Source organism: Diachasmimorpha longicaudata, unplaced genomic scaffold, assembly GCF_034640455.1.
Source record: "Diachasmimorpha longicaudata isolate KC_UGA_2023 unplaced genomic scaffold, iyDiaLong2 ctg00000209.1, whole genome shotgun sequence".
Lineage (NCBI taxonomy): Eukaryota > Metazoa > Arthropoda > Insecta > Hymenoptera > Braconidae > Diachasmimorpha > Diachasmimorpha longicaudata.
This window is the reverse complement of record NW_026973998.1, coordinates 15,001-22,500: the sequence shown is the minus strand read 5'-3', so window position 1 is coordinate 22,500 and position 7,500 is coordinate 15,001. Positions and strand designations below refer to the sequence as shown.

General features: G+C 44.3%; 1 non-coding gene across 1 annotated transcript; it reads left to right on the top strand.

Annotated features, from left to right (window-relative positions):
• The first annotated feature begins 7,064 nt into the window (after positions 1 to 7,064).
• On the top strand, positions 7,065 to 7,219 carry LOC135172229 (5.8S ribosomal RNA). Its single transcript, XR_010300933.1, has one exon. It is a non-coding gene; the product is annotated as a 5.8S ribosomal RNA (ribosomal RNA).
• Positions 7,220 to 7,500: the final 281 nt, after the last annotated feature.

The following is a 7,500-nucleotide window of genomic DNA, read 5'->3' as shown; positions in this document are numbered from 1 at the left end:
GGCTTATCTTCGCCTGAATACTGTGTGCATGGAATCCCCCTCATCCTACAAGCGTCTGAGTAATAAGAGCTGAAACTCACGCGAGGGGGAGATACCTATGGGGTACTAGACCGGTACCACTAGATTGCAAATTGTAGAACACACAAAATGTAGGGAGTGGTGCCCCTACCCGCATGTTTGCCGTGTGTGGAAACCCGTAACCTTGGTGGAGGTGCCTGGTACGCTGAGGAAAATCATCTCTGCGGAGTTGATGGACCAACACGCTGCTTCGGTCTCTTTCCTGGGCTAAACGGGCGGACGAGGGATTAGCCACCCCTCGACCAATCGGCTTCGGCGAGTTCGGAGGCTGCAGCGGCAAGACACTCTTTTCCCAGAATGCGGACCCACTTTTGCGGGGTGGAATTCTGCATGAGGAGAGGGTGCCGGGTTTAGCTTGCAGTTATCTGTGCTATATCTGACTCGTAGCTCTCACGATGTGTCCGCTGCCCAATGGGAGCCACCACATTTGTGCCAATTTTGAGGGTCCACGGAGGCTGGAGCGCGAGAAAGATGAATGTAATAAAAATGAACTGTATGGATTCTAAAAAGAAAACCGCACCCAAAACGACAAACACTACCAACAAAGAAGAAACCACTGCACAAAAAAAGACAGGCGCAAGATCCAGGCTTGAGAACGCTAGGGTTCAAGCAAACAAGGACAAGTCCACACGAGTAAACATCACAACAAAAATAGTAAAAATGGGAACTAAGCTGCACAGCCATGCTACAGCAATGGACTGTGATGAGCAAAGCCTCAAAAGAGCAAGGAGCGATAGCTCCAGCTCTTGCGATAGTACTGAGGCAAAAACCAAAGTCACGCAAAAGAAAAAGAGCACTCACTTTGAGACTGATAGCTCAAGTGAGGACGAGCCTGAGGTGCCATGCGCTGACCTCGGCACTGATAAAGTGCCGCGGACAGCATACAAGCATCTCACGATAATTAAAAACGCCCTGGACACGTCAAGTGACCAGGGCAAAAAAGCAGACAGGAGCCTAGACTCCTTAATGGAAATGATTGCTACCCTGACAGCGCGTTGTGCTAAGCTGCAGGGAAGCGTAGACTCCCTGAGGGAAGTCGGGGTGACAACCCAGAAGGGCGTTACATACGCCAGTATTGTGCAAAAGCTGACAGCCCCACGGCTGCCAGCCAAAGCACAACCGATGAGGAAGGAACCGGTCAAAACCGTGTTCCTAAAACCTAAGAACTCGAAAGAGTTCGAGAATATGGGGCAGGCAAAAAGCCAGCTCATGAAGGTGTTCAATCCGAACACCGAAAAGGTACGGATTAAGAACATCCGTACCACGAAATGGGGAATAGTAATAACAACCCCAACAGAAAACGAAGCGCAGAGGCTTGGTCAGAGTAAAAATCTGACGAAGACCTTCTCGATTGAGGAGCCAAAAAAGAGGCTCCCAAGGATCATCATATATGATGTTCCTAAAGAAATGACTGAGGTTGAATTGGGCAGCGCAGTCTTCGAACAAAATGATGGGCTAGCGATAAACAAAGAGCTTTTTGAAAAGCAATTTACGCTGAAATTCAGAACGGGCAAAACCGGTGGCAAAACCACGAACTGGGTTGCGGAGGTCACTCCGCAAATGCGCAATAAAATCCTAGCGAAACAGCGTCTTTACATACAGTGGAACGCTTGTAGAATCCGTGACTTCCTTCTCGTCACGCGATGCTTCAAATGCCAAGGCTTCGGCCATTTGGCGAAGCATTGCGAGAGAGATTCTTGTTGCTCGATTTGTGCAACCGTGGGACACAAGGGGCCTGAGTGCCCAAATAAAGAAAACGTGCAGGAACACAAATGTGTAAACTGCCAGAAAGCAAAAAAGCCACATAATCATGTAGCCACACACAAGGACTGCCCATCCTACAAGCAGGCCTTAGAGAGACTAGTGGAACGAATAGATTATGGACAATAAACACCCTAAAAATCCACAGGGGCATGTAGGCTTGAAAGTAGTGCAACTGAACTGCAGAAGAGCAAGAAAAGTCATGCCTGAAATCCGGCAAATAGCCGTGACAAAAGGGTATGACGTTCTCTTGCTCCAAGAACCATATAATAACAAAAATGGTATAGAGGGCCTTGGAATGGGTACAAGGATCGTTAAACATGGAAATACACCACCATGGGCGGTTATAGCTGTTACAAACCCAGAAATCACAGTAACTAAGCTCGGACACTTGTGTAACACACACTTTGTGATCGCTGAGCTTATACACAACAACAAGAGCACTTATGTGGCAAGTGGATATTTCCAACTCTGCCAAGACATCGATGAACATATCGATCACGTGCAAAAAGTGATGGAACAGCTGAGAGGCAAAGAACTCTTAATTGCCATAGATGCTAATGCATGCTCCACCCTATGGGGAGCAAAGAAAACAAACACCAAAGGTGAAAAACTCGAAGCATTGATCGCCCAGTGGGGATTGCAAGTCGTAAATGAGGGGGACACGGCTACCGTCTCATCGGAAGTCGGAGAAGGTCACCCAGATGTGACACTGGCAACACCTAGAATGTATGAACACATCTACGGATGGAAAGTACACGATGGGTGGACATCCAGTGATCACAGAGCAATCACGTTTACAATTACACCTACTAAAAACGGGAAAATAGTCAATACCCAAAGCAGCGAAAGCTGCAAAGGGTATGTGACGAGTAAAGCCGACTGGAATCTCTTTACAGAGCGATTAATGCATGAGTGGCATAGCAAACCCTATAACGATCTAACCAACCGTACCCAGGTCATTGAGCAGGTAAAACACCTCAGTAAAGCACTACGAAAAGCCTGCAACACGTCCATTCCTATTCGGAATAGTCGAGCCAGGAAGGTTCCATGGTGGAATCCTGAGCTCACAAGACTCAAAAAAGTGGCATACAGGGCTAGAAGGAAACTCCAAAGAAATAAAGATCCCACAAAGAGAGCACAAAAACTCGAGGAATATAGAAGGGAGAAATGGATCTATACACAAAGCATTTTCGAAGCGCGCACAAATAAGTGGAAAGAATTCGTTACCCTTAACGGGAACGAGAATCCATGGAGTTTCGTATACAAACTCCAGACAGGAAAAATCAACACCAAAGATGTGATCAATAACATAAAGCATGACAATGAGTACACAACTGACTGGCAAGCAACAGCCAAAGCCATGATGGATAAGTTGTTTCCGGAAGACTGTGAGGATGGAGAGACGGAGGGCCAGAGGCGAGTCCGGGCGCTGAACGAGCGAACACCAGAAGGCGAAATGAGACTCTTCACTAAGGAAGAGCTAACAGCATGCATAAACAAGATGAAGTTGAAAAAAGCCCCAGGGCCAGACAACTTCAGCTTGGACATATTAAAAGCTGCAATGCCAATAATAAGCGAAGACCTGCTTAAAATATACAACGCCTGTCTCATACACTCCCTTTTTCCAGATTCATGGAAAACAGGGAGAGTCGTAACAATTAAAAAGGGCCCCGACAAAGACGAAACAGACCCGTCATCGTATCGGCCAATCTGTCTCCTACCAATCCTCGGTAAGATACTGGAAGCACTTATGCTAACTAAACTAACTGGGGTAATTGAACCACAATTATCCCAAAGTCAATATGGCTTCAGATGTGGTAGATCCACGGAAGACGCCATAGTCCAGTTGAGAAACATCGTAAAAAACTCAAGTCAAAAATATGTTATGGCCATCTTTCTTGACATAAAAGGTGCCTTCGATAATGTGTGGTGGCCCAGTGTTCTGAGAGCGCTGAGAGAAAAGGATTGCCCCAAAAAACTATATTTGCTCATCAACAATTACCTCTGTAACAGGAAGGTAATGATGAGAGAGTCTGCTCTTGAAGTCATCAAGCCTGTAAACAAGGGCTGCCCTCAGGGATCAGTCATCGGACCCACGCTTTGGAACCTCATCTTCGACTCGAATCTGAAGATGCTTGAAAATATGAGCTGCAAGACGCTAGCATATGCTGACGATCAAGTAGTTCTAATTGAAGGGCACAGCAGAAGAGAGTTAGAGGAAAAAGGCCAAGCTGCACTAGATGCGATAGTTCGTTGGTGTGACGAGAACAAGCTCACGCTTGCTGCACATAAGTGTGAAATGTTACTTGCAAAAGGTAACTTTCACAAGAAGACGTCTCCGGACGTCAGAATCAAAGGAACTAGAGTGAAAAGAACAGAACTCTACAAGTACCTAGGAATCACCTTTGGTACAGGTCTAAGTGTACAAGAACACGTGAGAAAAATCTCAGAACGAACCAAGGACCTATTTGAAAGGCTGGGCAGAGTGGCCCGACGAGAATGGGGAATAGGCCTAAAAGCGATGGGAACAATATACAAAGGTCTCTTCGTGCCGATAGCTACCTATGCGGCAGCAGGATGGCATGATAGAATGTTAAGGTTAAACCATGTTAAGGTTAAACTTAACATGGCTCAGAGATTTGCGTTGATCAAAGTCACAGGTGCATACCGAACCGTTTCTGCGCAAGCGCTGACGGTACTGACGGGGAATGTGCCCGTTGCACTGGAATGTATCCGCAGAACAGCGCAATATAATCTGAGAAAAGGGAATAAAATAGAGATTGAGGATCTTGTACATGACCCCGAGACGCGAAATCCCGGGGAAAGGCTAGAAAAATGGAGAGCACGAGTCCTGAAAGACATCGATAGTAAAATCAATGAAATGTGGCAGCGAGAGTGGGAAAACTCTGAAAAGGGTAGAACCACTTTCAAATATCTGCCAAACGTCATCACACGGATGAAAGCTGAATGGCTTCTTCCAAATAGATTTGTCATCCAGTTCATGACTGGCCATGGCAACTTCAAGAGCAGACTTCACAAGCAGGGATCCATAGATTCAGATCTATGCCCTTGTGGTGAAGAAGAAACGGACATTCACGTTCTGATCGACTGCGACAGGTACGATCTCCTGAGAGAGAAGTACATGAAGCGGTTGGGTATGCGCGTGATGGACGTACAAAAACTTGCTAAAGATGAAGAATCTTTTCGGATCTTTCAGGACTTTGCAAAAGATCTACTTAGTGAGAAAATCGCCTTTGAAGCTCGGGAACTCGAATTACTAAAGTCCCCAGGGGAGGACGCGTAGGGGGGGCAAACAAAACCCTCAGAAACCCCTTAGCATCAAACAATATATAGAGACATTGAAAATAGAGGTGGAGTAAAAATATACACTCAGTGGTTCGGATCCCACTTAAAAATGTAGGTCCACTCGTGTTCTCGCATGAGGATGCGAGGATAAATAAACACCACAGCCAAATCGATAGTAAGAATGTGGAAAACTTAAATAGCGAAAAGAGCAAGCCGATGAATGAGACTAAACAAATGCTGGTATGCAATTGCGAGGTACAGCATAGTCGAAAGCTTCACGTAGTGATGCTTAGGAGGCAACTCTCTTTTTTTTTTTTTTTTTTTTGTGTGCATGGAATAATGGAATAGGACCTCGGTTCTATTTTGTTGGTTTTCGGAACCCCGAGGTAATGATTAATAGGGACAGATGGGGGCATTCGTATTGCGACGTTAGAGGTGAAATTCTTGGATCGTCGCAAGACGAACAGAAGCGAAAGCATTTGCCAAAAATGTTTTCATTAATCAAGAACGAAAGTTAGAGGTTCGAAGGCGATCAGATACCGCCCTAGTTCTAACCATAAACGATGCCAGCTAGCGATCCGCCGAAGTTCCTCCGATGACTCGGCGGGCAGCTTCCGGGAAACCAAAGCTTTTGGGTTCCGGGGGAAGTATGGTTGCAAAGCTGAAACTTAAAGGAATTGACGGAAGGGCACCACCAGGAGTGGAGCCTGCGGCTTAATTTGACTCAACACGGGAAACCTCACCAGGCCCGGACACCGGAAGGATTGACAGATTGATAGCTCTTTCTTGATTCGGTGGGTGGTGGTGCATGGCCGTTCTTAGTTGGTGGAGCGATTTGTCTGGTTAATTCCGATAACGAACGAGACTCTAGCCTGCTAAATAGGCGTACTTTCTGGTATTTTGAAGGCCCTCGATTTCGGTCGAGTGGTTTTTACTACCGACGTACAAATAAATCTTCTTAGAGGGACAGGCGGCTTCTAGCCGCACGAGATTGAGCAATAACAGGTCTGTGATGCCCTTAGATGTTCTGGGCCGCACGCGCGCTACACTGAAGGAATCAGCGTGTCTTCCCTGGCCGAAAGGCCCGGGTAACCCGCTGAACCTCCTTCGTGCTAGGGATTGGGGCTTGCAATTATTCCCCATGAACGAGGAATTCCCAGTAAGCGCGAGTCATAAGCTCGCGTTGATTACGTCCCTGCCCTTTGTACACACCGCCCGTCGCTACTACCGATTGAATGATTTAGTGAGGTCTTCGGACTGGTGCGCGGCAATGTTTCGGCATTGCCGATGTTTCCGGGAAGATGACCAAACTTGATCATTTAGAGGAAGTAAAAGTCGTAACAAGGTTTCCGTAGGTGAACCTGCGGAAGGATCATTAACGTGTTCTATTCCAAAAAGAGAATATAAAATTTTGAATTTTTATTCTTTATATTGATATAATATCATATTATATCAATAAAACCTTACGTTATATGGTGTAAAACATGTGAAAACATGTAACCATATTATATACGTATGATAATATAATGAAATTTATAAATCATCACTATATCATCGATTATGTGGGGTAACCTATTTGATGGGAATTTTTTTTTCATCATGATGGGTATTTAACGTGCCCAAGGTTTAGTAATGATTTTCGCCACACAAGATACAATTGGTGATGATGATTTTATATAAATTTCAAATTTTTTTTCTTCATGCCGTAAGTAATTGGATGGATACTTTGTTCTCAAAGTTGATATTCTTTTTCCGTGTACGGTAAAGTGAACACAAGTCTGAATAGTAATAAAATTGAATTTTGTGTTTGCTTAGGCATCTTGTATTTTTTATTGAAACAAGATTGCGAGATTGGATTGAATATTTTTATATTCAATGACTGTTATTTTTCAAAAAAAAAAAATTTTTTTTATGATTACCCTGAACGGTGGATCACTTGGCTCGTGGGTCGATGAAGAACGCAGCTAATTGCGCGTCAACTTGTGAACTGCAGGACACATGAACATCGACATTTCGAACGCACATTGCGGTCCACGGATCCAATTCCCGGACTACGCCTAGCTGAGGGTCGTTTGTTTTAAAAAAAACTGCTTACAATTTTATATGTGTTTATCTGTCTATATATGACAGAAAAATATTTGATAAATTGTACAAGCGTGTGTAAAGTTGAATGCTCGTCAAGATAATAATATTTGATTGAGAGAGAGAGATTGAATTTCTTCTCAAATATATATAAATTATTATACGACGTCATTTAAAATTACGTATTGAAAAATAATATATTATGAATTTTTCACATATATTATTTGACGATATAAAGAAAAAAAGAAGTTGTTGTTGTTAATATATTTG